At 51.6% G+C, this 19,721-nt stretch overlaps 1 protein-coding gene across 4 annotated transcripts in view; it reads right to left on the bottom strand.

The window, feature by feature from the left end:
• The window catches only part of MTA1 (metastasis associated 1), an 842,399-nt gene that overhangs the window by 132,790 nt on the left and 689,888 nt on the right, over nt 1–19,721 (bottom strand). The gene's annotated exons all lie outside the window — the stretch shown is intronic.

The following is a 19,721-nucleotide window of genomic DNA, read 5'->3' as shown; positions in this document are numbered from 1 at the left end:
GGACGCATCTGGAGTTTTGCATGGGGCATTATGAAGATGCAAGAGGCCATCATCCCTATCAGTTGCATAAACACCCTTGCTGGGAGAGAGTGTTGACATATGAATTTTTGACGCAGAGCTTGTATATTTGCAATCCTGGCAGGATTGGGATAGGCTATGGCTTTTGAGGTGTCTATGGTGGCACCGAGGTATTGTTTTGTGTGTGATGGTACCAGGTGGGACTTTTGGTGGTTCACCGTGAAACCTAGCTGGTGAAGTAGTTGGATTGCAGTGGCGGTGTGTTACACACATTGTTCGCAGGACGTGGCTTTTATTAGCCAGTCGTCCAGATACGGGAAGACGTGAATGTGCGGTCTTCTGAGATGTGCAGCCACTACTGCTAGGCACTTGGTGAATACCCTTGGTGCTGTTACCCCGAACGGGAGCACTTTGAACTAGTAGTGTTGCCCATCCACTACAAATCTGAGGTACTTTCTGTGAGCATGGTGTATTGGAATGTGAAAGTATGCGTCTTTCAAATCCAGAGTGGTGAGAAAGTCGTTCTGGGAGAGGAGTGGAAGAACCTGTTGAAGGGTTACCTTGTGACAATTGTCTGAATGTATGTAAGTATTTAGAGGCCTGAGATCTAGGATAGGTCGTAGAGTCTCGTCTCTCTTTGGAATCAGAAAGTACAGGGAGTAGACCCCTAAATTTTGTTGATTGATGGGGACCTGCTCTATGGCTTGTTTTTGCAGGAGGGAGACTACCTCCTGTTTTAGTAACGTGGCATGTTCTTGAGACATTGGGCGTTGCCTGGGTGGAATGTTTGGGGGGGGTAGATGTTAATTCTAGGCAGTACCCTGAATGAATAATTTGGGTCACCCATCTGTCTGAGGTGATTTTCTCCCAGACGTGAAGGAAATGTTGTATTCTGCCCCGACCGGAGTGGAATGGTCTGGAGGGAGTGCGGGAAAGTCATTGGGTAGGTGGTGTGGCAGAGCGGGCGGTATTTGTTTTGCCTCTGTCTTTATTATTATTACCTCTGTATCCGCCTCTTTGATAACCCTTTGTGAAGGTAGATTGAGGAGGGGATTTGTAGGACGTGGATGCACTATCCGAGGAGTAGCCCCTGCCCCGAAAGGAAGAGCGGCGAAAAGAGCGCCTAGGAGTGTGTGACTGTAGGGCTCCCATGGATTTTGCCGTATCAGTATCTTTTTTCATCTTTTCGAGGGCTTCATCAACTTTTGGGCCAAATAGACGATGTTGGTCGAATGGGTGGTTCAATATAGAGGCTTGTACCTCAGGTTTAAAACCTGAAACTCTGAGCCAGGCATGGCGACGGAGAAGGACACTGGTGTTTATGGCCCTGGAGGCTGTATCTGCTGCATCTAGGGCACAGCGTATAGAGGTATTAGTTATTGTTTTTCCCTCTTGGATCAATTCATTAGCCCTATTCCTGTATTTTTCAGGGAGATGGTGCATGATGGTCTCTAACTCATCATAATGCGTCCTGTCGTATCTGGCCAATAGCGCTTGCGTGTTGGCGATAGGCCATATATTGGCGGCTTGTGACGCAGTGCGCTTCCCTGACGCGTCTAGGAGCTTGGACTCTTTGTTAGGTGGTGGTGCTTCGCCTGACGCCTGAGAATTTGAACGCTTCCTAGCTGTAGATACCACTAAGGAATCCAATGGTGCAGGGCCTTTAATGTATGAAGGATCTGTGGGGGCGGCTTTGTATTTTTTCTCTATACGGGGGTTTAGGACCCTGGCCCTGACTGGGTCTTTAAAAACCTCTGGTGCATGTTTGATTACTCCCTTTAACATAGGTAGAATGGCAGTAGACCTATGTGCATTATCGAAGGTGTCTAGGAGAAAATCTTCCTCCACTGGGTCAGTATCTAACTGCACCCCGTGGTAATGTGCCGCCCTCTGTAGTAGGTGGTAAAAGCCTAAAGAATCTTCTGGTGGGATGGCCTAGATGGGTAAAGGTCATCCTGTGGTACATCTGGGATGTCCGGATTGTTATAGTCGTTCCATGGGTCTGGAGATCCAGTAGGGGTGGGGTCTTGTGGCACATCTGCTGGATCATAATAAGGGTCCCCTAGATCGTCTGGGACTGGAGACAAGGTTGGAGAGCGATGAGGCAGGGGTGGTGGAGGTGGGGAGGGTGGAGGAGGTGGGGAAGGCACTCTGAAAGGGGAGGTAGCAGTGTCCTTCTTCTTTGGAGGTGGAGGTGGAGCTGGTTTGTCCAAGTGTCTCTTTTTTGAAGACAGCGTCAAATGTCCAGTTTTTGGATCCTTGGTAAGTGTTTTTTGCAGAGGATCCGGTGTGAAAAGTTCTTGCGACACTGGTTGTTCGGTCGGCGCCGAGGTTTTCGGGGCCGACGGCTTTTTAGGTTTGTCTAAGCCGTGCTTCTTCGGGACCTCCGATTTTTTGTTCGGTGCCGAAAGAGGCTTCAGCATGGGAGTGTCAGTGCCGAGGGCCTTGTGATGTTTGGTCGGCACCGGGAGGGCAGGTTTCGACACCGAGGGCTTTGGTGCTGGGCTCGGTGTGGAGGTAGAGGCCGATTTTTTCTTCGGTGCCGAAGGGTGTCCTTCAGTACCGCTGGTAGGCTGGCTCGAGCCCGAGCTGCCGAAAGGCTTAACAGGCTTCTTTACCGGGCCCGAAGGTGGGGTGTGAGAAGCAGTATCCTTGGTCTTGCCTAGGCGCGAAGGCGTGACCGAAGCCTTTTTGGGTATCGGCGTGGGTGTGGGAGGGGGTATAGTACTCACGACCCTCTGCGCCGGGGTGATGTCCTCCACATCTCAGTCGTCGGCCTCGGAAGCACTGACGAGGTCGTCGTCCTCTTCTTCGATGTTCTGCTGTCCCGGAGCTTCAACGTCATCCCCGAAGATGTCGACTGGAGCGGAGGTCGAGGAGTGCGCCATGTTGCGTCTGGCCCTTCGATCTCGAAAATACTTTTTAGATCGAAAAGACTTGCAGGCGGGACAGTCTCGGGCCTCGTGTTCAGGGGAGAGGCAGAGGTTGCACACCTCATGAAGATCGGTGTGGGGGAATTTGGACCCACATCGAGGGCACTTCTTGAAGGGAGTTCTTTCTATCAGCCGAGACCGGAGCCGGAATAGGCCTGAAGGCAGCCGTCGACGACCGGAATCGAAGAAGTGCCGAAGAGAAGGTGATTAAGATGATTTATTATCTGAAGGATCTCGATGAGCGAGGATTTTGCGTCGATCGCTAAACTGGAAAAGTTCGGAACCGGAGCGCGAAGTATTACATCCGAGCCCGATGGCGGGAAAAAACAATCTGAGGATGGAGCCGAAGCCCATGCGCAATACGAACCAAAGGAGGAGTCACCGACCTCGTGACTTCCAAAGACTTTCCAAGAGGAAAAACAAACTGCAAACATCGTGGCCCAAGACCAGATGGCGAGTTATGCACAGTGTATAATCTGCAGCTCATATGCCTCGAACATAGAGTTATCGGTTTAAGGGTAAGTACTCGACTGGCAGAGTTGAGGTTCTGGGCATAGACTCAGGGGTCCCCCAGGGTGAGGTAGGTACAGTTGGTTCACCCTCAGCGACTCTAGGGCGGCCGGGTGCAGAGAGAGTTAAGCCCAATGTTATCCTATGAGGGATAGGGGCGGCCTTGGTTGGTGGCTGCTGACTGGCAAGCCACGCGGCTGTGGGAGATGGGCTCCTGGTCACTTACTCAGGGCAAGTGGGGAAGTAGGTAGGTGTAGAGGTTTCACTGCCAGGGCCACTCAGGCGGCTGGGTGCAGGGTGCTTTTGAGCATTCGGGCGCTTAATTGATTTCAATGGGAAATCTCCGGCTTGGAAAAAGACTGCAAGCTCGGGGACGAGGATTCTTCAGGTGCCACCACCACTTCGAGAGGTAAGTTGGGTAGTTGGAGGATAGGTAGGTACCCTGGGATTGGGCACGGGGGGCCGCGGGGCGCCGCGTGCAGGGGTGCCTTTTGGTGTCGGCTTACTCTCTGTTGATCGCGGTTGGGGGGGGCACCTTGTTCTGAGGCTGCAGGCTTCTTCAGGAGTGTCGAGGGAGGTCCTTGGGTGCCGGACTCGGGCTCACAGTCGCCGTGGGGCCGTCCTCGTGGTCTTTGTCCACTCCGGCACTGGCCAGGCTTGGCTGGTGCACAGTGTGCTGGGTTCGCGGTTCCGGGCTGCTGCCACGGATTAGAGGTAGGTTTTGAGAAGAGCCTCTACTCATGGGAGTCCCAGGGGCTTAGAGCCAAAAGGTAGCCAGGTCCTCCGGGGTTTGTGAGGTTGCTGGTCACAAGAGATGCCAGGTTGGAGCAGGAGCAGGTTCGAGGGTCGACAGGCCGGTAGGGCTGGGGCCAAAGCAGTTGGTGTCTTCCTCTTCTTAGCAGCTGCAGGGCAGGTCTTCTTTCTTCTTGCTCTTCTTTGTAGTTTTTTATCTGGAATCTGGGGAAGGAAGGTTCAGGGTGCCCCTAAATACTAGATTTAGGGGCGTTACAGGTAGGTGAAGGGCAGGGACCAATGGGTCCCTGTCCTGGGGTGGGTACACTCCCTATCCTGCCTCTCTCCTGTGGGAGGGGGGCAGTAGCCTAGTCCTGATAGGGTAGGGTTCCCCATCTTCAAGATGGCGAGAGCCCGGAGATGTGCTTCACCTCGCCTCCCCCACCTGAGGGGTGGGGTTGGCAGGCTGGCACATCCCCTGTCCTTATTTGGGGTTTCCGGCCAAAGCTTCCCGCCAGAGTAGGGGTTGCAGTGGCCTGGGGAAGCTCACAGAGGTGGCATGCCTTTGAAGCTTCCCCCTGCCAATCCTGGGGGAAGAGATTTAGCACCTCGCCCAGGATGTGCATTGTTGCAGGCCCAGGAGAGCAGGGGCACTCCTACCCAGGGGTCCAGCAACACGTCTGCTGTGTGGCAGCCTAGGCAGTCTCAGAGCAGACGTGGATTGTAAGTTAGGTTTAAGGGAGCACCTCTAAGATGCCCTCTGGGGTGCTTGGTACATTAAATCCCACACTGGCATCAGTGTGGGTTTAATGTGCTGAGAAGTTTGATACCAAACTTCTCAGTCTTCAGTGTTGCCATTATGGTGCTGTGGAGCTCGTGTTTGACAAGCTCTCAGCACCATGTACTCTTAAATGGCAGCACTGCACTTACAGTGCTCAGGAATGGACCTGGTCACTGTAGGGTCACAGGGCTCCTGCTCCTGTGCCCACACCATTGGCATAAGGCACCCAGCTAGAGGGGTGGCTGATGTATGCCATGGCAGTGTAGGTGATGGGCATGGCACACAGGGATGTGTGTCATGTCGACTTTGTTTTTGTCTTGCACCCAAACACTCAGCCTGCCAAGGCAGTGTGCGTGTGTAAGGGTACAGGGCCTCTAGGGGTGGCACAATGAGTCCTGCAGCCCTTAGAGGCCTTCCCTGGTCACAAGGCCCTGGGTACCTAGGGTACCATTTACCAGGGGTTGACATGTGGCCAGGGTTTGCCAATTTGGGTTTGGTTTGTTTTAGGGAAGGAACATAGGCCCTGGGCACCTGATTGGCAGGAGTCCAGGGCACACTCAGTCAAAGTACATTCAGCAATTCAGCAAAAAGTTGGGGCATACCATGCAAGGAAGATGCCACTTTCTCACAGTAGCCCATTGGCTACTTACATCGAGACCCCTAAAATGCCCCCACAAACAGTATTTAGGGGGCAGCCCTGAACCAAGAAAGCAGATTCCCGCAACCTAAGAAGAAAAAGGATGAAAGATGATGCCCAGCAGAGGAGACTGCAGAGAACTGACTTGGCCCCAGCCCTACCGGCCCGTCTGCAGTTTCCAGAGATCCTGCGACAAAAAACGTCTAGTCCTGCTGCCAGCGACCTCCAGAACCCCTGGGAGGACTGACTGCCTTCAACAAAGACTTGATCTAACACCAAAGAAAGACTCCAAGAGGGCGTGGCTAGCGACCGAAGCAGACGGCAGCTGCCTAGAGAGGCTCCGCAATCAGGACGACCTCCCTATTGATCGGACCACAGATCCAAAGGCACAGAACGCTTTAATGGCAGTGATTTAAGCGCCGGAAACACCAAGGATTACAATACTTCACTCCCGAGCATCTGGTGAACTGCGGACTACCTGCGGCACTCGGAGAAGCCGGGGTGTTGCGTACGGAAATGCCCGTGACCAGCTGTGGTGGGGGTCAGCGGTGAAAGTGGGAGAACGTGGTGCAACTTGTGAGGCGTTCAGGCAGAGGGTGCCCACATGCTGGCTGTAACCTGTGGGGACACAGAGACCTCCCCATTTCAAGTAAGGCTGGTGCAAGCGGGAGCTGAGTCGGCTTGGAGGACGACCCGGTTGCGGGACCGCAAATCCCCCCCAGCTGTGACTTGCTGGTAGAGGACCTATTTAATACTGGCCTACGGGTGAGTGGGGGCCTCCATTGAGTGCATCCATCAGTGGGGCCACAAATCGGGTTTGCCGCCAGCTGCCCCCTCCCCCCCCGGCAGGGAACCTCTTGACACGCGTGTGCCTGATTGACCGTGAATAGCGAGGACAGTGGACAGCCCTGGGGACCTGTGGCAGCTGGGGAGTCACTCCCATGAGACGGCACAGGTTGTGCTGAGGGCAGGGACTATCCTTAAAGCAGACGTGTCAGGACCAGTGCTGCGCCGGACGCGGCATATCACGGGCCCAAGAGTTGATGCGCGAAGGCCTACGCCCTGTGCAGGGGGCGCCTTATTGAGGGCATAGAGGCGTAGAATGGGCTTTGTAGAGGCCCGAAGTGAATGAAGGCCCAAGACCGCAGTGACTTCTAATATATGAGCAGAGAGATCAATCCTACGGCGACTACCCTGGTTATAGCTCAACTACATGCATAGGCTGCCGGAGGGATTCATGGGGCACTAACCACGTGCCGGAGGAAGAGCAGGCCCAATACCAGCAAGTCTCCATTGACGCATCTTGCTGCTCCTGCTACAAAGAGTGGGCGGCAGGAAAACCGAAAGATCGCGCGTGGCTGCTAGTCCCGCAGGCAGGCAGCGGCGAACACTGCCTCTCACCCACATAGCCTAGGGTGGACCACGAAGGCCGGGCAAAGATGGGGGGCCGTGGTCAACGAACAGTGCAGCAACTTAAACTGGATTAGTATGCCTATAACAAAGACCTACCAGACCAGTCTGGGTCACAAACTAGTCGAGAGGAGAGCCCTAGACTGATACACCCGCAGAGGTCACCTTACAGGACATTATGACCACCTTGACTCAGCTGCAAACTTCCATGGGAACAATCACTACCGATCTCACTAAATCGTGCAGCCTTCCAAAAAAATGGCCACGCGGGTCACGGAGGTAGAAACCACAACAGCAACCCTCTCCACGGACACGGCCGCTCTACAGCATCAGGTCAAGAAACTGGAAGCAGATAACTGATGGCGGCAAAGCGAGATGACCAGGAAGGGCGCTCGAGGCGTAACAACGTCCGCATCATTGGCGTACCGGAAAGAACGGGGGGCCCTGCCTTGGATCCATTTGTTGAGGACCTCAAAGAATCAGCTGTAGCCACGTGGACTGTCCAATTTCTTCTCAGAACGGGCCCATCGAGTGCCGGGCGGCAGACCTCGACCAGCCCCCCACCCTCCCCCCGGCCCATACTCGACTGCATCTTCAACTTCCGTGATCGAGATGCAATCCTTCAAACGGCACGCATTGCTCCTCCAATTCAAATTGAAAACTATACTGTTACATTCTTCCCGGACTATACAGCAGCGGTGACCAAACAACGCCGTAGCTTCCTGGAAGTGAAGAAAAATGAGGGCCCAAGAACTACTCCATGCTCTTCCCGGCGAAGTTGCGGGTGGAGGCTGAAGGGAAGCTCTGGTTCTTTGAAACTCCTGAGGAAGCACATGACTGGCTGGAGGGATGGCGCCCAGTGTCTGGACCTAAGAGACTGGGAAGAAACAACAGCATCGACTACGAGGGGGAGACGCCCCCAGACTCAGAGGACCTGAGAATCACATGGGACCCACTGCAGGAAAAGGTTGGACACTGAGAACACAATTTGGCTCTGGTGCTTCGTGACTGATGTGGGGTAGGACTCCATGTCCCAGATGGTCAGGCCCGTAGGTTGTCCGACTTGTTTGCAAAGGTTCAGCGTTCGTGACCAGGAACATTGCACGCTCGGCATTGCCCGGCATCGCCGCTGTCATGGACCGAAGACGTTTCTTGGACTGTTTAGCCGATACATTCTGTATTAACCATGGGGATGGTTTGATGAGATCGTGGGACTACTCTTCCCCCCCCGCATGCAAGTACCAGTTATGGGGACAAAGCACTCAGCAAAGTTTGGATGGCGGGTAGTTCTAAGTCCGCCGAGCAGGGAGGCAGGAAGGGGGGATGGGATCAGTTTCATGTTTTTCCTATTTACAGGTACACTGCGAGATTACTAGGTACATACCAAATATATGTATACTGTTTGTATTACAATGCTCTTTATGTTCTCCCACAAACAACGGAATACATAATGCAAGCGGTTGCCCCGGCTGGCTCCTCGGCTAAACACTCGGTGACCTCTAATACGAAGGGCCCTCCTCTCTCTGTAATATCCTGGAACGTCAACTGTCTTGGGGATAAGATAAAGAGAGGGCTAGCCCTACAATATCTTAAACGCCAGGCACCAGCAGTAGCCCAGATTCAAGAATCTCACCTGGTAGGGTTTCCAAATGGTGGCGCACTCCGAATTCTCCTTCGGTTCTCGAGGAGTGGGCGTCCTGATTAATAAGCGCTTCCCGATTATTGTAACTGGGTCATGGTCCGACACTCAAGGCCGGTTTGCGGCCGTAGCACGTCAGTGGGAGGGGCATCCATACAACCTAGTATCTGTCTACATCCCGCCGGCTCTACACCGAGTGACTCTCCCTGCCCTAGGAAGCTTCCTACTTGCGCGCCCACAAGGTAAATTGGTAATAGTGGGCGACTTCAATGCCACAGTAGATCCCACCATAGATCGAAAGCACCCCAGGGACCAAAGTGGGATAAACCTCCGGCTATCAGAATTTCTTGATGCCTTTGTTCTGGTGGGTGCTTGGCGATCATGGTTTCCTCAAGAGCGACAGTACACTTTCCGCTCTGGAGTGCATGACAGTCTAATACGAATAGATTATATTCTCAAATCGGCGACAGGCCTAGAGAGAATACTAGAGGCATCACACTTGCCCAGGGGTATTTCTGACCACTCCCCTGTCTTACTTAAATACTCATCTCATATCCTGGGACGACTACATACTTTTCCAATCTACCCAGGGTTCCTTAAAAACCCCAAGATATGGAAGAGTCTCCTTACAACCACGAAACAGTACTTTGAGGAAAACGAGCACTCTGTCACATCCCCGACGACTTTGTGGGAGGCATACAAGACGGTACTGCGGGGTCAAGCCATCTCACTGATCACATGCCACAAACAGGAACAATCTAGCCATTTAGAAGCTCTCGAGAGGGAGGTGGGCCGTGCGGAGGCAGATCAAGCCTCGGACGCCAATGACACCACGACACATTGATTGACTTTGGCCAAACAGGAATACAGGGACTATCTGTGGGAAGAGGCGAAGGTTAGGCACACCAGAACATTGCACACTATGTACGAGACAAGGCGGGTAAGATCATAGCCTGGTTAGATAGGAGGGAGACTGCTAATCGCTGGGTAACGCAGTTGAGACTGGACAACGGAACCAATACAACAGATCCACAACACATAGTAGATGCGCTGGCACGTCACTACGAAACAGTGTACACACCTACCGCAACAGTCACGATAGATGACAATCTTGCATTTTTTAAAGATATTCGGATGCCCACACTTGCCCTATTGAAAAACAGGATCTAGAAGCAGATCTGATGGCTGAGGAACTGACACTAGCAATCGGCGTACTACACGCGGGAAAGGCTTTGGGTCCAAATGGGATACCAATTGAAATGTACAAAAAGGCGGCGAGTTACCTAGCGCCACACCTGCTAGAAATGTATACAGACAGTCTGGAACGAAGAGAACTCCCTAGGGACCAACGCCTGGCGACGATAGTAGCCATCCACAAACCAGGTAAACCACCGCAGGAATGTACATCTTACCGGCAAATTTCATTGCTCAACGCGGAAGCCAAAATATTGGCTAAGACGCCAGCCACCTGACTGCTACCTTATCTCAAAAAACTGTACACCTGGATCAGTCAGGGTTCATGCCTGGTCGCAATATGGCGCTCAACCTGCGGCGGCAGCATTGCGTCATGGCACGTATTCCACTCATAGCAGAAGACGCAGTCATCCTCTCTCTGGATGCACTTATGGCATTTCATCTAGTCGAATGGCCATTTCTTTTTGCAGTCCTCCAACACTTGGGCTTCGGCCCCAAGTTTTGTGCATGGGTACAACTACTATATACGAAACCCTTGGCGCATGTAGTGGTGAACGGACACATCTCGGCGGATTTCCCCTTGGGCAAGGGTACGCGACAAGGCTGTCCCTTATCACCGCTCCCGTTTGCACTGGTGCTCGAGTCACTGGCGACTTGGATAAGACGGGATCAGGTCATTCGGGGATGATGTGTTGTTATACATGGCATCCCCCGCACACTCCATTAATTGTCTCCTAGATATCTGCGCGACATACGGTAAGGTTTCAGGATATACCATTAACTGGGCAAAATCGCTAATCTATGTGCTTCGAGGCCCCCCCCTCCGACCCCCCACCAAGCGGCTGTGAGATTCAGATTGCGGAAGACGGGTTTAAATACCTAGTGCTCCACATAACATCACAGCCTGAGCAGTTCATAGAAAAAAATCTCCTAGAACCCCTGGGTAGGTTCCGACGGGATGTGAAGCACTGGCGCTCCCTGACGCTGTTGGGAAGAGCGGCTCTCTTTAAAATGAAGGCACTCCCTAGGTTCCAATACGCCCTGCAAAATACCCCGTTTCTGGTTCCCCCCTACTATTTTAAAGCCATTAAAACCGAAGTTAGCAATCTCTTCTGGGATGGGAAACCCGCCCGTATAGCGATGCATAAATTAGTGAAGAGTTGGTACGATGGCGGAATCACCCTTCCAAACATAAAACTGCACTATTGGGCTTCACAGCTCACCGTGATAACCCAATGACCCCATGCTCTGCAGGAAGAACCGGCATTCTGTTTGGACAGATATGTCCTCGGTGTGGGGGGCGTCATGGGTGCGCTTTACAATAAACGTCAGGGACCTAATCTCATAGGACCAGTAAGCACACACAGTACAAATATGGTTCACTGCACTCCGCGCACTCGGTTGGGAGGGGGTACTGACACAAGCTACACTACTTTGGGAAACCCAACGACTAGGCAAATTACGAAACAGCAAGCGTTTTAGACAATGGGACCTAATTGGTATCTCCCGGATTGGGAATTTGTGGAATAAGGGAAAGATCATTTCATTCACTCAGCTTCAGGAAAAATACGGGATGGCAGCAACTGAAACTTTCCAATACATGCAGATCAGCCACGCACTGACGAAACTCATCCCACCGGGAACTGAGCTCCCAGAGGCCTCACCTCTAGAGGACAGATTACTGACGGATCACATGACACAAAAAGCAATTTCTCAAACATATCGCAAGATTGTGAACAACCAACCGGACCCCACAAAAACCCTCTGGGACAGATGACAGACCGACGTAGGGGAACTGGACGAGACAGACTGGCAGGAAGCACTTGCATCCCCACGAGAGGTAGCAATCCCCTCCAAACTAAAGTAAGTACAACTCAAAATTCTTCACCGAATCTACTACACACGAACAACTATGCACCTCATGGGATGCGCTTACAAACCTCTCTGTCTGCGTCAATGTGGGGGTCTGGGTACCTTTTACCCCGGGTACAGGGCAGACAGGACCTGAGCTAGGGTGAGTATCTTGAACTTCTTTTTGAGGAAGTAGTTGAGGGCTCTGAGGTCAAGGATAGGGCAAAGGCCTCCGTCCTTCTTTGGGACCAGAAAATAGTGGGAACAACAACCACAGCCTATTTCTGGCCAGGCACCTGTCTCTATAGCTTCCTTGGACAAGAGAATTTTGACTCCTTCACGGAGTAGAGCATGGTGATCCTCCGTCAGCCAATCGTACACTAGAGGCATAGATGGAGAGGTATTCTCGAAGGGGAGGGTGTAGCCCCTTTGGATTATTTGCAACACCCACCTGTCCTAGGTGATGTTTCATCCGTGGTGGAGATGACGGAGTAAACTGCCACCAACTGCCATGAACGATCATGGGGGATCGGACTAGGAAGGATTTGCGGTGGAGAGGATCGTAGCTTGGCACGACTTCTGGCCTCCAGACCCACAGGATCTGGGTGAATCGTGTCAACTGGCCTGCAGAGGCTGCTGAACTTGCGGACCATCTGGCTGGAATAGGTTTGGCACGGTTGGTAGCCCCTTCGGTAGCCACGAAAGGAGCGAAAAGCAGATATAGGCCAGGATGTTGTGGTGAGGCCCAAGGACTTGGCCATAGCCAGCGAGTCCTTGAAACGCTCAAGGGCGGCATCTGCTTGGTCTCCAAAGAGACGGGAGCCATCAAAGGGCATGTCCATATGGTTAGCTTGGACATCCCCCGGAAATCCAGATGTCCTCAGCTAGGCATGGCGACGTACAGCCACCATCGTAGAAATCGCTCTGCCCAGCGAGTCTGTTGTGTCCAAGCCACATCGGATGGCTAACTTTGCTGCATCTCTCCCATCTAAAATGGCTAGGGAGAGTAGGCTCCAGTCCTCCTCCGAAATATTGGGCAGCACTAGCGCAACCGTGTCCCATATCGAATGGGAGTAACGGCCCAAAAGGCATGTGTGTACACTGACAGCAATGCTAGACTGGTGGAAGAAAACATTTTCTTTACAAAGCTTTTCAGTCTCTTAGACTCCCTGCCAGAGGTGCAGAACGGAATGCGCCACAGGAGGTGGAAGCTTGAACCACCAAGCTTGGTGGGGTGGGGTGGGTGGTGATGACGAACATTGGGTTGCTCAGTGCAGGGCGATGGTGGCAGGCAATTGTCCTATTCACAGAGCCCCTGTGCTGGGCTTAGATCAGGTGCCCAGAAGGACGTCCGTCAAAGGTTTCATTGAAAGGCAGCAAGGGTTCCGAGCTGGAGACACCAGGCTGCAGGACCTCTGTCAACATGTTAGTCTTGACTGCCACCGTGGTGAGTTGCAGGTCCAAGACGTCCGCACCACCATAGCAAATTATGCCCCCCCTTCTGTAGCCAGGTGAGGTAGAGACAGCATTCCAGAATCTGGGAAGGTTTTCCCCCCTCCCAATCCTCCTCATCCATTTCTAACCCTTCAGAATAGGTCAGTATGAACAGCATGGAGCTGTACAGCTCCGGTGGCGCCGGTATAGGAGGACACCCGACCGGCTTTGTGTGTCAGGAATGAGAATTAGGGTGGCAGCGCCAGAGACGCAGAGTACCTCGGCGGTGGACACTGTGGAGGTGAGACCGACACTGGTCCAGACCCGGGTCCCATTGAAGGCCATGGCCAGAGCTGAAGGCGCAGAGCCCACGGGAACTCCTCCATTATCTGAGCCTACGGGGCCCTAAGGCGCGCCGGCAGGGTCAGGTCGCCCAAATATGGTGCACATGGCATCATAAAACTCCTTAAGCTGGGCGAGGGTCGCTCCCGGAAACGCAGCGAAGCGTGGACTGACCCAGGGACTCGCTCCGCGGAGCAGGGCCTCGAACGCAGAGGGTCCTTTGCCTGGTCTCGAGACGGGCGGGGCGAAGTCGAAGCATGCATTTGTTGTGTGGTGCCTCTTACCGGACTTCAACCACTTCAATTCACTGGAGTGGTGCTCGGACCTTCCTCTTGACCAACAACTGGACCGGGATCGAGATTGGCAATGAGACCTCCATGGTGGCGGATGCCGGGCCACGATCAGCTTTAGGGACTGCTCCCTCAAAGCCTTTGGCATCATGGCCCAGCAAACGGAGGATGAGTGTGTCGTAGTCGCGCTCCAGACACCAGAGACACACTAAGTGGGGGTCCGTGACCGACACTGCGCGGTGGCAGGTGTTGCATGGTTTGATCCCAGAGGTCTTCTTACTAGATAGCCTAACACACCAAAAGGAGTGGACAAAAACTCGAAAAAAGTCTGTCAAAAAATGACAGGGGGTAAGTTCTCTTCGACAGATCTGCACTGGCCGGCGAAGAAAGAAAAGAACTAACATTAGTGCACCAGAGTGGTGGTTATATTGACGACGCGGACATCACAACGACTAACACGACGCAGACAACATCACGCAACCTACCGCCACGCAGGGGAACTGCTAAGAAAAATCTTCTGGATCCAGCCTGACGCCTGGAAGTTTAAAGGTAAGTAATCTGTGGCTAGATGTCTCTATCAGATAAACATGTGCAGTGTTGTTCATGTTGCTGCCTGGCAGATATCCAGGCTGCGTGCCAACGCAGTGGCCGCAGCCTTGGCTCTGGTGGAATGAGCATGCAAACCCTCAGGGGGCTGCTTTTTGGCCAATGAGTAGCAGACTTCGATAAGATCCATCTGGAGATGGTCCGTTTCTGTACCGCCTTCCCTTTCTGGGCTCCGACATACCGTGCAGAGTTGTTCATCCACCCGGAACTCTTGTGTGAGGTCAAGGTAGGACAACAATGCTCTTTTTGGGTTCAGCGGCTGGAGTAGCTTTTTTTGTTTAGAGGGATGAGGCAGAGCATAAAATGTAGGCAGGGTGATGGACTGGCCTACATGAAAGGTAGGAAGCTCTAGTGCAAAGGTCCAGCATGTCTGGAAAGATGTTGAGGTACGGGGCTTAGATGACAAAGCTTAGAGCTCACTGACCCTCCAGGCAGATGTTATTCCCACTAGAAAAGGCTGTCTTGATAGTCAGAAGCATGAGAGGACAGTTGTGGAGCAACTCGAAAGGAACTCACATCAGGAAAGTCAGAAAAAAATGTAGGTACCACTGAGTCGTGATGAAGTGTGAAGGAGGGAACAAATGTTGGAGACCTTTAAGAAAGCTATGTACAATAGGGGACTTGAAAAGGGATCGCTGATAAGGCAACTGCAGAAATGCAGAGATGGCAGAAAGATAGCCTTTTGAGGTGTCCAAAGTAGAGCCCTGCTGAGCATGAGAGAACAAACAGAAGGACCTGAAAAAGGGGAGCCGAAAGAAGGTCAACCTGTTTTTTTGAACATCATGCCACAAACTTGCCCCAACAGTAGGCGTATCCCTTCTGTAGGGACATCTGGCTGGCAAGATATTACAGACTTTGGGCGGAATGTCGAAAGCAGTCAGTTGTCGCAACCCAATCTCCACGCATGAAGGCAGAGTGTTGACAGGATCGAGTGGAGAACCCTCCCCTGCTGCTGCGGAAGAAGATCCTTCTGAACAGGCAGACCGATCGGAGGACTGATGGCCATGCTTAACAGCTTGTGATACCAGACTCTCCGTGCCCAATCCTCCGGAGCCACATGGATGACTTGGGGCAAGTCATTCCTGATGATCTTGAGAACTCTAGGCTGGAGTGGTATGGGCAGCAAGGCATACAGGAGGCCTGAGCTCCATTCGAGACAACAAAAAAAAAAAGAAAGACTCAGAGGGATAGCCGCTTTGGAAACCTCAGCGTGCAGAAATGCTGACATTGCGCGTTCTCGAACAGATCTAACCAAGACTCTCCCCACTGCTAAAAGAGACCATGCACCACCTCCGGATGGAGATGCCATTCGTGATCTGCGAGGCATCATCAGTTGACTTCCTCCACTCTGGCGTTTAGAGAGCCCGCCAGATGTTGAAGCACCCGGGATATGCCCTGCTGTTCCAGCCAAGTCCTGAGATGCAGAGCCTCTTGACAATGGGTTCATGACCCCATCCCACCCTGTTTGTAGCAGTACCACATGGTGGTGGTGTCCGTGAACACCTGCACTGGCCTTGCCTTGAAGGAGGGTAGGAAGGCTTACAATGCCAGTTGGATCCCCGGAGATCCCCTGAGCTCCAACAAGAGCCCGGATTCTGCAGGAGACCAGAAGCACCTGATCTCCACCTCTCCCAGGTGGCCACCCCAGCCCAGGAATGACATCTGTGACTACTGCCAGATCTTGATGGAGAAGGGAGAAAGGTCTGTTGCCATTTGCAGTTCGTTAGCCACCACTGCTGATCTTCTGCAGTACCCTCGGAGGTCTGGACCATGTCGAAAAGCATAGAACTTTAAGTCCCACTGCAGAGCCCACATATGCCAGCAGGAATGTGTCACAAGCAGAATGCAGGAGGCCAAGCAGCCTCAGTAAGTTTCACTGAAACCCGGGATAGAGGCTGAAACATCGGTATAATAGCCAGAATATCTGGGACTCACCGTTCGGGAGAATAAGCTCAAAACTGCACCGTGTCCATAACAGCTCAGATGAAAGGGGAGCGTATGAGAAGGGGTCAGGTGTGAATTCGGCACGTTGACACAAGAAGAGGTCACAATCAAAGCCTGTTCCAAGTCGTAGGCCCTGACTTGGACCCAGTCACAAGGCTGTTCCTGCAAAAGGTCCACTTCCTGCTCAGACTCTTCCAGTAACCCAAAATCGAAGTCCAAGCACAAGCATAAACAGGGGAAGCGGATTCAATCCCATTTCACTACTCGTAATCCTACGACAAGGTGCAAGGACTCTTAGGATGAAAGAAACAGACTCTCCCCTTCTGAGGGGTGAAGCAGAGCAAAGAACATTGGCAGAGTGATGGTTTGGCAAATACAGATGGGGTTGCATCATTGTGACGGATTGCTGCAGTGTCCTTAGCATTAAAGTGTCCAGAAAGAAGGTGCTGTTGGAAGGTTGTGACAACAAAGCCTGCACTTCTCTCAGGCGATGCGTCAACATAATGGCAATTAGGAAAACTGTTTACACTGTTAAGTCCGTTAAAGGGGCAGCTACGCAGAGACTTTAAGGGTATGCACAAAAGAAATAGCAAGATCAGGCTGAGGTCCCACTGAGACATCACAGTTGAGAGATGGGTGCGGGGTGGATTGTGAGTCAAACCCTTACTAAAACACATCCCAACAGGTGACTGGAACAAGAATGGTTGGCCCGGAAAACACAAAGGCCTGATAAAAAAACCTTTGCAATACCTACATCTTGCAGGGCTAAAGGATAAAAATTACTTTCAAAAGTTTTCCTGCAAGGGGTCAGTATTGCAAGCATCAGAATAGGCAATACATTTCTCTCAGTGCTGATGGTGGTTCAATTTTTGTGGAAGGGCATCAGGCTGCTAGAATGACCAATACTTAGGCTGAAAAGTCTAACAGATTTATATGCTGCCACTCCATCTCAATGCATGGAGGTGTAGGTTATGGAAACTCAGATGCAGAATCCTTCTTAATTGTGGAGACAGGCTAGCCTCCTAAAATGGAAGACTGATTGCAGGACAAATTGATCAAGACCGCTGGGTACACCACACTCCTTGCCAGTCTGGGACAATTAGAATGACTTGGGCTCGTTCTGAATTGAGCTTCTCCAGAACTTGAGACCAGAGGTACTGGTGGGAATGCGTACAGGAGTCCTTTCCATTCCAGTAAAAATGAGTCTTCCAACTACTGCTCTGGAATAAACTCCAGCACACAGAATTGCTGATGCTGCACATTCGACTGTAGTGAATAGATCTAGCCAGATTGAATCCCATTGCTTGAAGACGCCCTCCCTCCGCCACCTAAGGATGAAGAAGCCACTCATGGTCTGCCAGGCGCCTGTTTGGTTTGTCTGCTCCGGCATTTGGAGACCCCACCAAGCGACTGGCCACCAGGAAGGCATTCTGCTGGCCTAACCATCCGTACAAGAGTAGTGCCTCCTGACATGAGCCAGGATTCCACTATGCCCTGCTTATTTTAGTACCACATGGTGGTTGGGTTGTCCAAGAGTACTTCGTGTGCTTCCCTTTGAAGGAACGCTTTCAGAGCGGACCAGATCACTTAAAGCTCCACAAGACTGATGTGAAGGTGGCTTTCCAATGAAGACCAGATCCCTCTGTTTTTCACCTCTGCCAAGTGGCCCCAACCCAGAAGCGATGAGCATTTCACCACTGCAGATCCTGCATCCGTTTCCCTCAAGATCTGGATAAATTTGGTGATGCATCCCTGAAGCTAGGCCCACTGGGATTTGAGGTTCCACTGCAGCACCTTTATGAGCAATTTGGCATTCGGGATGATAACCATGCACAAGGCCAGAAAACCAAGAAGCCTCAAAATCATCCTCACCAAAACCCAGGAATGATCCTGAAACATTGAGGTCATATCCTGATGTTTCAGTCTCTCTGTGGCTAATGAAAGGACTTGAATGTCACTGTGCCCAGAATCGACTCAATGAATGGCAGACTCTGCGTAATAAATAATAATAATAAATAATAAACGAAGTCTTTGGAATTTTTGATGGTGAAGCTCAATGAAGTTAGGAGTTTGTCTGTCGTCCGAAGACAGTCTAACACTGACTGTGGTGAACCTGCCGTTGGCAGCCAGTCACAGTACAGCAATATGTGTAATTATCTCCACCAAAACTTGAACACCCAAGGAGCAGAGGTAAAGCCTAAGGGGAGCATGGTCAATTGCAGATGTTTGTGGCCCACCTTCAACAGCATGCAATGCCTGTGAGACTGCAGGACAGGTATATTGAAATATGTCCACAGCCGCCATCCTTGGCGGTTGGGGAGGAAGTGTGAGATGAATGGCCAAGTGTAACCGTTTTAAACAGTCTGTATGACCCATCTGATATGATGGAACTGTTGAATCTTGATCCTAATGGCCAAACACGAGCTTGAGAAGGCAAACTGAAGTAGCTTAGTAGCCTCTGCAGCAGAGGAGTAAGAACTGGAGGATTACTTTGTACCTGACGGTTTCAATCTGCCTGTGCCACAGACTTAAAAGGTCTGTGCTGGCTGCTATTGTAAAGGGTGACTGGCTGCTATTGTAAAGGGTGACTGGGCTGGCGCGGTCTGTTAGCACCTTACAATAGCATCTGAATTTTTGTACTGGTGGGTAAATTGTTTAGTATTTATCAATAGACCCAAATATCATGCTGTGGCATCAGTGTACTTGAATTGTTCTAGATCTGAATCAGCCTTTTATCCAAATAGCCTGCAACCATCACAGGGCATGTCCAGTAAGGATGCTTACACATCTCCAGGAAACCCAGCCATCACATTCAGACATGCCTTTTGAGTACAACACTTGTGACAATAGCTCTGCCAAGGGATTCCATAGTTGAGAGCACATACTTGGCTCCATAATGGTCACCAAGTCTCATCTGAACGAAAGAGCCTCTGAGGTCCACCAGGACTGCTAGCAAGATGTCACTGTCCATGTCCCAAAGTGTATGTATAGATCTCATTAGAAGGCAAACTAAACTACGTTAATGGAACCAAAGATCAAACTTGCCACAAGGAAGGAAAGGAAAATGCTATTTAACAGTATGCATCTGTTCTTGGCATGTAGAGCTGCAGAATATCATACTTTTGCATAGATCGCCATCTGGTGTTGGGCACGGATGCTTGCACCTTGTTGTCTTGGAAGAAGTCTTTTGGAGTCACGAGATAGGTAACTCCTCCCTTGGACGATAGTGAGCATGGGCATCGACTCCATCCTCAGATTGTTTTTCGCCATGATGGAAAATGGAGTTTGTAAGAAACTGAAAAGATGTCCATGTGAATGTATCCAAGTAAAATAACACTGGAACAGATACCGGTTCCAGGGAGGCGGGTGGGTGTATGATATTCTGCAGCTCTACATGTCA

This window comes from Triturus cristatus, chromosome 9 (assembly GCF_964204655.1).
Source record: "Triturus cristatus chromosome 9, aTriCri1.1, whole genome shotgun sequence".
Classification (NCBI taxonomy): Eukaryota; Metazoa; Chordata; class Amphibia; order Caudata; family Salamandridae; genus Triturus; species Triturus cristatus.
The sequence above is the reverse complement of the archived record's forward strand: the minus strand, read 5'-3'. Positions and strand labels throughout refer to the sequence as shown.